Source organism: Mobula hypostoma, chromosome 1 (assembly GCF_963921235.1).
Source record: "Mobula hypostoma chromosome 1, sMobHyp1.1, whole genome shotgun sequence".
Classification (NCBI taxonomy): Eukaryota; Metazoa; Chordata; class Chondrichthyes; order Myliobatiformes; family Myliobatidae; genus Mobula; species Mobula hypostoma.
The window spans coordinates 82,641,343-82,657,630 of record NC_086097.1 but is presented as its reverse complement, the minus strand read 5'-3'; the positions used below and the strand labels follow the sequence as shown (position 1 = coordinate 82,657,630).

Genomic DNA, 16,288 nt, shown 5'->3' with positions numbered 1-16,288 from the left:
CAGTTGAACTATTGCTTTAACTTATTTACTCATTTCCTGCTATTAATTCTCCCATCTCACCTTCCAAAGGTCTCAGATTTAACCAGTTTATCCCCTTCTTTTCTATATAGCAGTAGATTTCCTGTTGTTTGTTTCAATACAATAAGCCAGTTTTCTCTCATAATCAGCTTTTTACTCTCTCACTGCTGGATGTATCTAAAATTCCCACTCTTCTGGTCTATCAGTAGCATTTGGCTATTTTTTAGAATTGGTGTTGGAGTATTATTATCGGATAGAACATAGAAGAGTAAATCACAATGTGGGCCCTTCTGCCCATGATATTGTGCTGACCTATATTAATGCACCACTGTTAATCATACCCTTCCTTAAACAGCCCATAACTCTCCATTTTTCTTAGGTCCATGTGCCTCATCACTTAAATGTCTCTTAAGTGCATTCCAGGCATTTACGACTCTCTGTATAAGAAATGTCTGACACCTCCCCTAAACTTTCCTCCACTCACTTTCCTCTAATATCAGCCACTAGGGACAGAAAAAGGTGGGAAAAAAGATGCTGGCTGTCCACTCTATCTGTGCCTCTCAGGTCTATCAAGTCACCTCTCATCTTCCATCACTACAAAGAGTGAAGCTCTAACTTGCACAATCGTTCCTCATAAGTCACATTTTCAAATCCAGACTGCTTCCTGGTAAATCTCTCCTGAACCCTCTCTTCATCTTCCTATAATGGAGCAACTTGAAATGAACACAGTATTCTAAGTGGCATCAGCACTGGACTTCAAGTCAGATGGTCCTGAATTCATACCCAGTCAGGTCCCAAACTGGGCAACAGCGGTATCTCCATGGAAGAAAGGCCTGGCAATCTACTTCCATACCTTGTCATGAAAACTCTATGGACCCTATGGTCCATGAGGTCACAAAGAGTTGGACTTGACTAAATGACTGAACAACAACACACTACGTGTGGTCAAACCAGAATTTTAGACAGCTGCAACATAACCTCGCAGCTCCTGAACTCAGTCTGCTGACAAAAGAAGGCCAGCACACCTTATGCCTACTTAACGACCCCAACAACTTTTGCAGCAACTTAGAGAGATCTGTGGACTTGAACTCCAAGATGCATCTGTTCCTTCGCACTGCAATTGACCTTGCACTCCACCTTCACGTTCGATCTTCCAAAGTATATGACCTCATGCATTTCTGGATTGAACGCCATCTGCCACTCTCCAACCACGTTTACATCCTGTGATGACCTATGACACCCAACCTTCATGTCATCAGCGAACTGAATAATCCTCCCCTCCACTTCGTCATCCAAGTCATTTATAAAAATCAATCAGGTATAAAATTTTAAATTATATCAAATTATTAACAAATTATTCAAAGTCCAATTCCTTTTCAATAATGATAGCTAACCCGCAATAAACCAGATTTAAACAAGCACAGTTCAGCTACAAATAAAACTCATTCATAACTTAGATAGATGTAATTCGGAATGAAGGTGGTTTACTTCTGGGTTCTTTTTCAGAAAACAACCATGTAAAATACCTCAAAAATTTACATACCGCAAACAGACTTCTTTTTCTTTCAAGCAACACATATCAAAGTTGCTGGTGAACGCAGCAGGCCAGGCAGCATCTCTAGGAAGAGGTGCAGTCGACGTTTCAGGCCGAGACCCTTCATCAGGACTAACTGAAGGAAGAGTGAGTAAGGGATTCGAAAGCTGGAGGGGGAGGGGGAGATCCAAAATGATAGGAGAAGACAGGAGGGGGAGGGATAGAGCCGAGAGCTGGACAGGTGATAGGCAAAAGGGATATGAGAGGATCATGGGACAGGAGGCCCAGGGAGAAGGAAAAGGGGGAGGGGGGAAAAAAACCCAGAGGATGGGCAAGGGGTATAGTCAGAGGGACAGAGGGAGAAAAAGGAGAGAGAGAGAAAGAATGTGTGTATATAAGTAAATAACGGATGGAGTACGAGGGGGAGGTGGCCTCCTCTACTGTAACCCATTCTGATATGTCTATCCACGGCCTCCTCTACTGTAACCCATTCTGATATGTCTAAACACAGCCTCCTCTACTGTACCCATTCTGATATGTCTATCCACGGCCTCCTCTACTGTAAAGATGAAGCCACACTCAGGGTGGAGGAACAACACCTTATATTCCGTCTGGGTAGCCTCCAACCTGATGGCATGAACACTGACTTCTCTAACTTCCGCTAATGCCCCACCTCCCCCTCGTACCCCATCTGTTATTTATTTATATACACACATTCTTTCTCTCTCTCCTTTTTCTCCCTCTGTCCCTCTGACTATACCCCTTGCCCATCCTCTGGGTTCCCCCCCCCCTTTTCCTTCTCCCTGGGCCTCCTGTCCCATGATCCTCTCATATTCCTTTTGCCAATCACCTGTCCAGCTCTTGGCTCCATCCCTCCCCCTCCTGTCTTCTCCTATCATTTTGGATCTCCCCCTCCCCCTTTCAAATCTCTTACTAGCTCTTCCTTCAGTTAGTCCTGATGAATAGTCTCAGCCCGAAACGTCAACTGTACCTCTTCCTAGAGATACTGCCTGGGCTGCTGCGTTCACCAGCAACTTTGATGTGTGTTGCTTGAATTTCCAGCATCTGCAGAATTCCTCGTGTTCTTTTTCTTTCATCCAGCTTCTTCATTACTTTCATGAAGGATTCCTAACACTAATATATAGACCTATGGGAGCACCTAACATTTACAGTGTATCTGATCTTCATATCTGAACCTACAGAAGTGGGAAACTTGATTAATATTTTCCCCTCCTCCCCCTGAGATTCTTAAACCACTGCTCACCAGCCAAGAATAACTCAGTATAGACCCCAAGTCAAAAGGGTTATGAGCAACTTATGTGTACAAACTATCCTTTCCTCACTATATTTCCAAGCAGAAACTATCCAGCTTTTACTATGAATAGTAGCAGTATCTATCTTCTGCTCATTATGTGGTCTGTTGACTGAACAAAATTGGTTTTACTTGCAGTAAAACCAACTGTTTGCTACGGTAATGACTTTAAATGACACTGTAATGAGCTTTGACTCATTTTGGGTTAACATGATCATAACATGTCAGCTGAGTGGCACCAATGGTTACTTGTTATATCTTATTCCAATTCTGTGTCTAATTCTTGCTGTATACAGACATGAGCTACTACATTACATGAGGAATTAAGAATGGAACTGAACACTTCCTGATTCTCAGTGAATATTCTTTTTCCAACCTTTTTGTCAACAATACACTTGACAAAACACTAGAAGCTAAGTGGCTCCACAACACCACCATGAAAATGTGCACAACACCTTCACATTGACTTAATCCCAGTGTGGACAGTGGAAAAATACTTTTATTGAGTGAAGGATGCAAATTTCAAACAAGATTGCAAAGGTGACATTGGGCTACATCTAAGCATTTGCATTATTATTATTCATCACTAGAAGGAAAGAAATGTTCACCAGTCAAGGAAAGTTCAAAGCTTAAAAAGTTAGTGCCATCTGGCCTCAGATAGACTTAATGTGACCATGCAATGACACCATGGTAAGTATAAAATGTGTCACTTGTCCCGAGAATGTGAATCATTGAAAACAATTTGTTACTCTATACAAGAGTTCTTTCAAAGAGTAAAATTTATATTAATTACTCGTTACAGATGGTGATACACCCCTAAGTGTGCTATTTGCAAACCTTTGTGGTTTAAACACAATTGAAACCGCGTACTCCATTGTTGTAGGCTTCCCCTATTCTTTATTTCAATGAAACAAAGGCAGCAAGCTATTTCTGTTTTGCTTTGCCTTTTGATCCAAGCACCATACACTGATTAACCACCTGCACCAACAATACAAGTCCCTTACGAGGAAGCTTAAGCAACAGAATCCTGAATGATTGTTCTTCCACTTCTCTCAGGTCCTTTATAATTAGCCTGTGTTCAATTACTGACTAGTAGAATAACTCTGCAAAGATGTAGACATCTCATTTTTCTGTTCCCTGCTGCTATTTTCTGTTTCTAGCTGAAAGAATGTCCATTCTAATAATGTTCCAATATTAGGAGTGGATACTCAGTGTGTAACCGAAAGTTCTCCAAAACAAAACAGATTAACTGATTATGTACCTCACCTGCCATTCATAAGGTCTTTATGAGAACATGTACCATTTTCAGTAAAACAAAACTAATTTTACTTTTCACCATTTAAATTGACTTCAGTGATGACCAGATTAGTATTCAGACTTGGGACTACTGAGTTAGAGACACAAGTTCAATTGGCTTGTGTCAGCTGGGACTATTAACTCAGTTGATCAAATAACAATGGAAGTAAATAAGGAATAAGTATTAGCAACACCATCATGAACTGTTAGTGAAATCCAATTTCGTTATGTCCTGTAACTCACCATTCATACTTGCAGCACTGTGTTTGACACTTCACTGAATTGTGAAGCAGCATGGCTGGTAGTCAAGCAGACTGGAATGGAAGATAAATTCTGACTTTGTCAACAATCCCCACATCCAAAGGGGATGGAGAGATCACTTCACTGTCTATCAATGATTGTTCAGCTGGTGGCCAGCTGCCTTCTTATATCACCATTATTAGGACATAGAACTGTACAGCACAGTTCGGACCCTATGACCCACAATGTTGTGCAGAACTATACAAATCTACTCCATGATCAATCTAACTCTTCCCTCCTACATAGCCCATCGTCCTCCATTTTTCTTTCATCCATGCATGTATCCAAGTGTGTTGTAAATGCTCTTATCATATCAACTCTACCACCACACTGGGCAGTGCATTCCAGGCACCCACCACTCTGTGAAAAAAAACACTTTCCTCCACTCACCTTGAATTAGGTATTGTCTTCGTGGGAAAAGGACGCTGGCTGTCTACTCCATTTATGCCTCTCATAATCTTATATAGCTCTATCAAGTTGCCTCTCATCCTCCATCTGTGCAAAGAAAAAAAATCCTAGCTTGCTTGCCCTTTCCCCATAGGACATGTTCTCCAATCCTGGTAAATCTACTCTTCAACCTCTCTGAAGCTTTTACATTTTACCATTTAACTGAGTAATAAATTGTGTATTTAAATACAATACAGAAACAAATTAGAACACTACCAATACTACTACAGTACAAAAACTGTGTATTGTTTCCTAATAGTTATGGTTGGAGGAACTCATTCATTGTACACTGCCATGTCCTTGTTCCAAACCTTCACTTCCATTCTAACATTCAGGATGATTGTCCATACCTTCACATTTTTCATAGTTCATAACATTGAAGTAGTGAAATGATTTCATTTTCACTCCCGGCTGTTTCTGGCATCTCCAAGACTGAATGCTTGAAACCATAGTGAACAAACCAGTTCTGAATTGTCTTACTGTTTATTTCTCACTATCAGTAACAAAAAATCACTGCTTTTGAACACAAACAAATGAAACTGATGCTATTTAAAAACTGTTTGCTCTAAGCACAGTGTTGTGTCTAACAGCCACACAAGCGCACATGACAGGCGCTATTTACAAACTGTTCAGCTACAGTGTCCTGTCCCAATTAAGTAGCACAGTGTCCCAAATGAGTGAAGGGGCTCCCAGCTATTTCCTCATCTGTACAGATCTATGCTCTCAGTTCATCACACTCATTCTTAATACTTCTCATCTTTAAGTAGATTCTGTATGTTTCAACCCATCCAGCTGATTGTATTTATGCCCAATTCACTGCCTATCCTTCCTCACCATCTCTCTGCACGCATTATGCTCCCTTTACATCAACTGCTCCATCATCTGACCTAACATTCTGATTCCAAATTCCTACCAACCTAGTTTAAATCCTCCTCAACAGCTCAAGCAAAGCTACCTGCATGAACATTGGTCCCTCGAGCTTCAGCCGTAATCTTCCTTTTTACACAGGTCATACTTTTCCCAAAAGAAATCTCAATGATCCACAAATCTGAAACCCCACCCCTTGCACCCCAACTCTTCTGCCATGGCATCCTATTCTTACCCTCATTGGTGCATGGCACACACACCAATCCAGAGATTACTACCTGTGAGGTCCTTCTTTCTAACTCCCAAATCTATAGGGAAAAGGAAGATACATTGCCAAGGTAATTTAAGTAAGCATGTTTAGTGGAAGCTGGCCACATTCAATACAACCTTGGATTCCAGTTTCTCTATACTAAAATACCTTCTTCGCAAAGAGAAATTTTACTTTTCTAACTTTGCAAAGTAACTGAATTGGCTCCTATTGATGACCATATCACACTCTTCCTTTGTCCATCTGCCTCAATGATTCAGTACTGTATGATCAGTTATCTACCTCCTATTCACCATGCTGAACCTTGTCTTTCCTTAACACAAGAACTTAAGTAAACAGAGACAGGAATAACACATAATCTTATTAAAGATTATGCGTGAAACATCAGTGTCTCATTCCTGAACTAAAAATTGATTAGATGTCTTTGTCTTAGATGTACACATTAACTGAGCCTCCCCATGCTTCTCACCTTCCATAGCCTTCACAGGTAGAGAGTTCCAAACATTCACCACTCTCTTCTCATCTAGGTTCCGAATGGCCATTGTCTTATTTTGAGACTACAATCCTTGGTTTGAAACATCACAAATCATCAATTTTGCATCTATGCTGTCAGGTTCCTGGAAGTATTTTGTACTTTTTGAATGATATCACTTTCATTCTGAACTCAAGAGATGTTCTCATTGTGCTCTGCTCAATTTCAGCTTCATATTTCTTTGAGCATTTTTCCAAAGTATCCTGCTACTGTCCCTTCCATTCCCTTTCACAAGTGTTTCATTATCTACAAAAATGTAGCAAGAAAAATTAAACCCAGCAACGATACACAAACAGCAATGATATATTATGAAACAAACTATTCTGATGATATTGGTTAGGAAACAAATTTTAGTTAGAGACTGGAAAGAATTCTACTGCCCTTTGAAATTGGTGTTCATGTTGATTACGGGAAAGATTCTAGCATGGATAAAGCAGTGGCTGATTGGCAGGAGGCAAAGAGCGGGAAGAAAGGGAGCCTTTTCTAGTTGGCTGCTGGTGACTAGTGGTATTCCACAGCTGGCTGTGTTGTGACCAGTTCTTTTTATGTTATATGTTAATGCTTTGGATGATGAAATTGGTAGGCTTGTTGCAAAGTTTGCAGATGATATGAAGATCGGTGGAGGGGCAGGTAGTTTTGAGGAAGTAGAGAGGCTACAGAAGGACTTAGACAGATTGGGAGAACTGTCAAAGAAACGGCAGATGGAACACAGTGTTAGGAAGTCTATGGTCATGAACTTTGATAGAAGAAAGGGAAGTATTGACTATTTTACTAAATGGAGGGAAAATACAAAACCTGAGGGGCAAAGGGGCTTGGGAATCCTTGTGCAGGACTCCCTAAAGGTTAATTTGCAGATTGAGTCTGTGGTGAGGAAGACAAATGCAATATTAGCATTCATTTCAAGAGGACTAGAATATAAAAGCAAGGGTGTAATGTTGAGAATTACTGTGAAAAGTTTTGGGTCCCTTATCTAAGAAAGGATGTGCAGAAACTGGAGAGGGTTCAAAGGTGGTTCACGAAAATGATTCCAGATTGAATGCCTCGTCATATGAAGAGCATTTCATGGCTGTAGCCGTGTATTCACTGGAGTTCAGAAGAATGAGGAGTGACCTTATTGAAAGCTATTGAATGGTGAAAGGCCTTGATAGAGTGGATGTGAAGATGATGGCTCCTATTTTGGGGGGATCTAAAACCAGAAGAGACAGCCTCAGAATAGAGAGGTGTACTTTTAGAATGGAGATGAGGAAGAATTTCTTTAGGCAAAGAGTGGTGAATATGTGGCCTTCTTTGCATCCTGCAGCTGTGGTGGCCAAGCCTTTATGTATATTTAAGGCAGTTGCTGATAGATTCTTGATTGGTCAGGGCATGAAGAGATATGGGGAGAAGGCAGGAGACTGGAGCAGAGACGAAAATTGGATCAACCCTGATAAAATTGTGGAGCAGACTTGATGAGCCAAATGACTTAATTCTGCTCCTATATCTCATGATTTTATAGCCAGGTCCTCTGATCATGCACCACTCCCTCGGTAGTAACTTGGCCAGCCAAGATTATACTTCCAGGTCTTCAGAATGGAACATGAATTCACAACTATCTAACTTATAAAAAATTACTATCGGTGAAGCAAGACCAAAACCTTAACCTTGTTAAATTATTCCTGGTACTTCTCAGTCTCACAGTCACTCCTGTGTCTTCTATGACCTTTATATGCCTACGTTGTTTCCAATTATTAATTCCTGACTAAACATTTTTAAAATCCCAATGGATATTTTAAAATCTCCTGCAATTCCAGACTTACAGTGGTAACAAGACTGTTTTAAATTTAGAAATGCTGCTACAAAACCTTGAACTGATTACAGATCACAAAACAGAAATATACCTAAAAATATACAATATCCACTGAATCATAACTGGCAGTTTTCTTCAGTATAGCAACAATAAGCATACATAATGTTTAATATTTGGTATCACCAAATCTGGAAGAGCCAGCTTGAAAATCTGGATACCTATTAAACTAAATATATTTTCTCCACTAACCATATTTAATTCCATTTCTTTCTTTTCTGGTGTTATGCTTAGTTAAAATATCGACCACATTACATTCCCTAATTTTATTCTTTATTCATAATTTAGCTAGTCAATTGCATCAATGAGTCTTAATTCTTCCAATAATCATCCATTTGCAAATATTTCACATTTAGAAAATGTGAATTATCTCAATGAGAGGACAAAATTGGTCCCCAAACTTGTGTGTGATGATACCTCCCCTGATATAAAATCCATTAATCACTTCCCTTTGTATGCAGCAACAGCCTTGTTATGAATTAGATAAGGACTTCTTTTGTCTGCAGATCTCTGACTTCAGCTCAGAGTTTGTATAAAGTTAGGACATCATTTATTTAAGACTTGCCAATATCGTTAACTGTCCAAAATCAAATGTTCTGCGCTTTGGAATTAATATTATTATTTTAAATACCCCCAAGAAGATATGTGTGTGTCAGGGTGGGGATATTGTATGTCTCTACCAAAGGAGGTGTAAGGTGCTCCTTCTCTCCACTAACCTGCAGGTCACCCTTATGCAAGGTGTAGTACCTGCTCAGCCCCCCTCCCAGCCTGATGAGAGTCACGTGAAGCCATGGGAACAGGAGGTAGATGGTTGTCTGAGCAGCTGGTGCATATCCCAAATCCTAGTTATATGACCACTGACACTAGGCAGACAATCTCTGATGGATGAAGTCACCCGCTTTGTAAGGACACTACCCAGAAGGTAATAATGGCAAACCACTTCTATAGAAAAATTTGCCAAGAATAATCATGGTCATGGAAAGATCACAATCACTCACGTCATATGACACAGCACATAATGATGATGATGGTGGTGGTTTAATGTGAGACTCCAAAGTTATGTAAAATTAACTGAAAACAGAATTTATAAGATAATTGATGAGCAATTACCCATTTCTGCCAGCAGAGAAAGTGTTATCCATGACTTTTAATTGTTGCTCTTGTTTAAAAATTTTGGATATTGCTGCAAAGGTGCTCTTTGTTTCCTTTTATGTTTTTAGTTCTTTTGCTCTTTAAAAAAAAATACCAGTGCCCAAGAAGAACATGGTAATGTGCCTCAACTATCATCCAGTAGCACTTATATCCACAGTGATGAAGTTTTTGGGAAGTTGGTGATGAAACATATCAACTCCTGCCTGAGAAGAACAACAGGTCCATGGCAGATGTCATTTTATTGGCTCTTCACTCAATCCTCAAACAATTTTAGCTAGATTCCATTTTGCCAATCAACTTTCCAGCTCTTAGCTCTATCCCCCCCGCCTCCTGTCTTCTCCTATCATTTTGGATCTCTCCCTACCCTCCCCCCCCCCACTTACAAATCTTTTACTATCTCTTCTTTCAGTTAGTCCTGATGAAGGGTCTCGGCCCGAAACATCGACTGTACCTCTTCCTATAGATGCTGCCTGGCCTGCTGCGTTCACCAGCATTTTGTGTGTGTTGCGAGTTGGATAGTCACTTGACATGACCCCTTTGTGTGTGTTGCTTGAATTTCCAGCATCTGCAGATTTCCTCGTGTTTGCTTTAGCTAGATTCACATTTGGATTTCAGGTGTCACTGCCTTCAACCCCTCAGCATACATCAGAATGCTATTTATTGGCTACAGCTCAACATTCAATACCACCATCCCTTCAAATCTAACCAATAAGCTCCAAGACCTTGGCCTCAATACCTCTTTGTGCATTTAGATCCTCAATTTACTCACTCGAAGACCCTGGTCAATTCACATTGGCAACAACATCTCCTCCACAATCTCCATCAGCACAGGTGCACCACAGGGCTGTGTGTTTAGCCCCCAACTCTACGCACTTTACACTTTGGACTGTGTGGCTAAGTGCAGCTCCAATGCCATACTCAAGTTTGCGGATGACACCACTCTTGTAGACCAAATCAACGGCGGTCTTCTTTTTGCATTTGCACAGTTTGTTGTCTTTTGCACACTAGTTGAACACTCTAGATGGGTGGTCTTTCATTGATTCTGTTATACTTACTCTATAGGTCTATTGAGTATGCCCACAAGAAAATGAATCTCAGGGTTGTATATGTTGACATATACAATTTGCTTAGAACTTTAAATGATGGGCATAATTTTCAGTTATTTTCATTGGTTTTACTTTTTGAAATATTTATTTGTTTGGCTAAGGTTCTTCTATACACTTCCTTAATTTTGAACCACTTTTAACACTTCATTTTAGAAACTGATAAAGTTATTACCCTGAACCAGATCAGCGATACTTTATTTTTAATTATTCCACAGGACCCTGAAACAATTAGCAAGTGCTTGACAGGTTGAAATGCAATGCACTTAAATCAGTCAAAACAAATAAGCAGTGATGACTTAATTGCACAGTGACAGCAAGAACAATCAATTTTCAGGTATGGATTGCAGATGTCACTGCCTTCAACCCTTCAGCAAATAAACAACAGGAAACATACTCCCCAAGTGATTTACTATATCATATGAGCATGAACAATTTCATTAAACCTTTATTTACAACCTGAAAAGATAAATGGCACCACTTTGCTCAGATAAACATTACTATGCAAGATCATTACTCACAAATCTTTCTACTCAGGACCTACTTCACAATATTGTGTAAACGCATACCAAGCAAATTAAACTGCCACACTTCTAGCATCATGCCTTTGAATAAGTGGCATGTGAATCATTTTTTAAATTCCACCGGCCACTGTTTAAAATAAATGCTGTAATGCCAATCTAATGCCAATGATCCATGGTATAATTTTGAAAATAATGTGTTTATTACTTACATTAAGGTAAGCTGGGAACAATGTCCGTTATCCAAGTTAGAACTGGTAAATGTTTGTATCATTTCCTTCTGAGTGCAATAGCTAAAATTGTGGCAATTGCATCAGCCAGTCACCAAAAAGTAATTCCGAGATGGACATGGAGAGAAATTCACCACTTCTGTCGATGTCATTACAGAAAGCTGTCCTTCTTGATAAGATGGGAGGTCCACAATTGCATGATGATAAGAAGACTGAAGAAGTGACCGTTGGCAATTTCTGTTCTGACTCGAGAGAAAGGAGTTGCAATATGAAAAGCAAAATAATTTATTGATATTTAACTGGGATAGGAGGAACTTAAGGATCTTGGGCATAAAGACCTGGCTTTAAGTCTTGGGTTTACCATGCCAGCAAAATCAAGATTGAGAAACATATTTAAATTACTGTAAATTGTACTCTTATGCACGAAGTTCAGAATTATACAACAGAAACTGCTCCCTCTCTCCCATTTTTAAAACTATTTTTTGGAGTTACATTTCTGATAGGAGAGAGTGCCACCCATCTCAAAGAAAACAAAACGTTCTTGTGTGTTTGTTCCTTTGAGGAAAAAGTCTCATTTTAAATAGAAAGAAAAGCAAAATCATGCCTTTCTGTCAGAGAATCAATTCCCATTTTTCATGTTGCAATTGTTACTTTTATCTAGCCACTAAAGCGCACTCAGCAAAAAAAAACAAATTTACTTTGCTCAGCTGACAGACAAATAAAAAAAATTTCAAGGAATAAAACTTTCTTACACCCCTTCATAAACACAAGAGATTCTGTAGGTGCTGGAAATCTTGAGCAAAATACAAAACACTGGAGGAGTTCAGGAAATCATGCAGCATTTATGGAGGAGAATAAACAGACGACATTTTGTGATGTGACTGTTTATTTCCTCCACAGATGTTGCCTGACTGACTGAGTTCCTATCCTACAGCATCTTGTGTGCTGTCCTTACACTAGTTGACAAGCTGAAATGTAACACAGCCAAAAAGGTTAAAATAAATAGCAGTGATTTTTTAATTGTACAGTGAAACAATTGTGGGTTGCCACTTGTTACTTCTAAAAATGTGGGAAAGAAATTACGTTCCTTTTTGTGATCATTTCAGCAATCCAAGTGCAGAAGAGCCTTCAGTCTTGTTTACGAGCTAATTGTGTGCACAATTTCAGTGCTGATTGCAGAAAACAGAAATTGGGCAGAATTGATGACATCCATGTGAAATGCAGATTTGACGCCTGGTTTGCCAAACTGGCAATGTACTTCATAATCATGTCTCTTCATTTAAAAACACAGAAAATACACACACTCTATTTTCCACAATATTTTCATTCCTATATCCAGCAAAGACAAAGAACAGCAAAAAATATAATCATCATGTCCCTGCAGATTCTCCATCTATTCAATCACTGGACCTTGACAATCATGGCTAGCCCAACATTTTGTTCATTCCTAACTGCCCTTGGAGAACACTTGTAAGAACTAAGATGTTGGAATCTGGGCAATAATCTATTGTAGAAATTCAGCTGGCTGAGCGGCATCTACCGGGGGGGGGGGGGGTTAGGGGTGAGTGGTGTGTTAGGATCTGTTGACACTTCAGCTTGAAGCTGTGCATCTGGTCAGAGAGTGGAAGGGGAGATGGCCAGTATGAAGAGGAAAAGGGGAGCAATGATACAGGAACCCAAGGTGATTTATGGACTGAGGAGGGGTGAAAGATGGACAGGTTGCACCATGAGAGGGGAGACAGTGGCAGGTGCATGATGGGCAATGAGTGGAAAATAAATGAGAGGCAGATGGAGCAAGGTGTGGCAGGGGAGTATGAAGGTTGGAGGCAGCTGCTGGGGGGGTGATCAACAGGAACACAAAGGACAGTCAGTGCTGGAGTGATAATGGGAACCATTGCAGGTGAGGTGAATGGCAGAAGGAACCAGAACTGAATAAGGCAGGGGTAGGGAGAAGGGTAGCCTGTGAATGAACAGTGTGCAGTGGGTGAATGGAACCTGGAAGGAGAAGGGGAACGAAGATGGTGGTAGGGGGCAAAAATTGGAGAACAGGAGAACTTAAAAAAAGAGATGGATGGGGAAGGGGATAAATTCACAAGAGAGAAAGTTCACCTAAATGGGAAAACCCAATGATGCTTCAAGATCTATCTGTATCCATCTCAGCTATCCACTGATATTTGCTATAAACCCACTGACTCCCACGGTTACTTAAACAACACCTCTCCCCACCACATCTCTTATAAGGATGCCAACCCTCTCTCCCAGTTTCTCCATCGCTACAGTATCTGCTCTCAAGATGAAGCCTTCCACTTCAGGACATCCAAAATAGTAACATAGAACCACAGAAAACCTACAGCACAATACAGACCCTTCGGCCCACAAAGCTGTGCCAAACATTTCCTTACCTTAGAAATTACCTCTATTTTTCTAAGCTCCGTATACCTGTTCAGGAGTCTCCTAAAAGACCCTATCGTATCCGCCTTCACCACTGTCACTGGCAGCCCATTCCACGCACTCACCACTCTCTGCATAAAAACTTACCCCTGACATCTCCTCTGTACCTACTTCCAAGCACCATAAAACTGTGCCCTCTCGTGCTAGTCATTCAGTACTGGGGAAAAGCCTCTGACTATCCACACGATCAATGCCTCTCATCATCTTATACACCTCTATCAGGTCATTTCTCATCCTCCATCACTCCAAGGAGAAAAGGCCGAGTTCTCTCAACCTACAGTATTCTCACAAGGCATGCTCCCCAATCCAGGCAACATCCTTGTAAATCTCCTCTGCACCCTTTCTATGGTTTCCACATCCTTCCTGTGGTGAGGCAACCAGAATTGAGCACAGTACTCCAAGTGGGGTCTGACCAGGGTCCTATATAGCTCCAACATTACCTCTTGGCTCCTAAACTCAAATCCCATGATTGATGAAGGCCAATGCACTGTATGCCCTCTTAACCACAGAGTCAACCTGAGCAGCAGCTTTGAGTGTCCTATGGCAGCGGTCCTCAACCACCGGGCCACAAAGCATGTGCTACCGGGCCGCAAGGAAACGATATGATTTGGCGATATGAGTCAGCTGCACCTTTCCTCATTCCCTGTCCCGCCACTGTTGAATTTGAACACATGCGAGGTCATTACCTGTGCGTCATCCATGTCAGCGCAGGAAGAAGATCAACTCCTCGAGCTTGCAAATGACGGCGGGCTGAAAAGTATGTTTGACATAACATCTCTGCCGGCATTCTGGATCAAAGTCAAGGCTAAATATTCTGAGATAGCCACGAAATCACTGAAAACATTGCTTCCATTTCCAACATATCTCTGCAAGGAATGCAACGAAAACTAAATTGCAGAATAGACCGGACATAAGGAACCCCGTTCGAGTATCACTGTCTCCCATCACCCCTCGATGGGACCGTCTTGTTGCAGGAAAACAAGCCCAGGGCTCCCACTGATTCAGCGATATTGGTGTGTTACAATGATCTTATATGTTCATATGGGGAAAATATATGCTGTGTGTTTAATATCCAAACGTTACTTAAAATGTTATGATGCTATTAACTTATAAGTGACCTATAATTGACTTATCACTATTATCATGCACTGTTACATAAAACCTAAAATAACACTAACATATAGTAAAAGCAGGAATGATATGATAAATACACAGCCTAAATAAAGTAGAAATAATGCATGTACAGTGTAGTTTCACTGAAAAGAATTGCCAAAAATGATTTGTAGGGAAAAAATGGGCACGTACTCGTATGCGCATGTCACGCATGCGCACATAGGTGTCTGTGCAAGGCTTCATGGTCATGGTAGTCTTTCTCGGGGTAAACACAATGTATTTGACTGCTATTCTTGTCTGTTGGCAGCCCTACCCCACCCCCCACCCGGTCGGCCAATCTGCAAGAATATTGTCAATATTAAACCGGTCCGCAGTGCCAAAGAGGTTGGGGACCCCTGTCCTACGGACTTGGGCTCCAAGATCCCTCTGATCCTCCACACTGCCAAGAGTCTTACCATTAATGCTATATTTTGTCACCATATTTGACCTTCCAGAATGAACCACCTCACAGTTATCTGGGTTGAGCTCTATCTGCCACTTCTCAGCCCAGTTTTGCATCCTATCAATGTCCTGCTGTAACCTCTGACAGCCCTCCACACTATCCACAACACTTCCAAACTTTGTGTCATCAGCAAATTTACTAACCCACCCCTCCACTTCCTCATCCAGGTCATTTATAAAAATCACAAAGAGTAAGGGTCTCAGAACAGATCCCTGGGGCACACCACTTGTCACCGACCTCCATGCAGAATATGACCCACCTACAACCGCACTTTGCCTTCTGTGGGCAAGCCAGTTCTGGATCCACAAGGTAATGTCCCCTTGGATTACATGCCTCCTTACTTTCTTAATAAGACTTGCATGGGGTACCTTGTCAAATGCCTTGCTGAAATCCATATACACTACATCTACTGCTCTACCTTCATCAATGTGTATAGTCACATCCTCAAAAAATTCAATCAGGCTCGTAAAGCACGACCTACCTTTCAGAAAGCCAAGCTGACTATTCCTAATCATATTATGTCTCTCCAAATTTTCATAAATCCTGCCTCTCAGGATCTTCTCCATCAACTTACCAACTACTGAAGTAAGACTCACTGGTTTATAATTTCCTGGGCTATCTCTACTCCCTTTCTTGAATAAGGAAACAACATCTGCAACCCTCCAATCCTCCGGAACCTCTCCCGTCCCCATTGATGATGCAAAGATCATCGCCAGAGGCTCAGCAATCTCCTCCCTCGCCTCCTACAGTAGCCTGGGGTACATCTCGTCTGCTCCAAAAGCTCAAGCACATTCTCTTC

At 40.9% G+C, this 16,288-nt stretch overlaps 1 protein-coding gene across 3 annotated transcripts in view; it reads right to left on the bottom strand.

Annotated features, from left to right (window-relative positions):
• LOC134348431 (spectrin beta chain, non-erythrocytic 1-like) overlaps positions 1-16,288 on the bottom strand; it is a 334,104-nt gene that overhangs the window by 297,705 nt on the left and 20,111 nt on the right. For 2 of the 3 annotated variants that reach the window (XM_063051803.1, XM_063051832.1), the window contains exon 1: positions 11,406-11,559. The exons of the other annotated variant lie outside the window; for it this stretch is intronic. The gene's annotated coding sequence lies outside the window, so the exon portion shown is untranslated. Of the gene's footprint in view, positions 1-11,405; positions 11,560-16,288 lie in introns of those variants that run through there. 3 annotated transcript variants of the gene reach the window in all.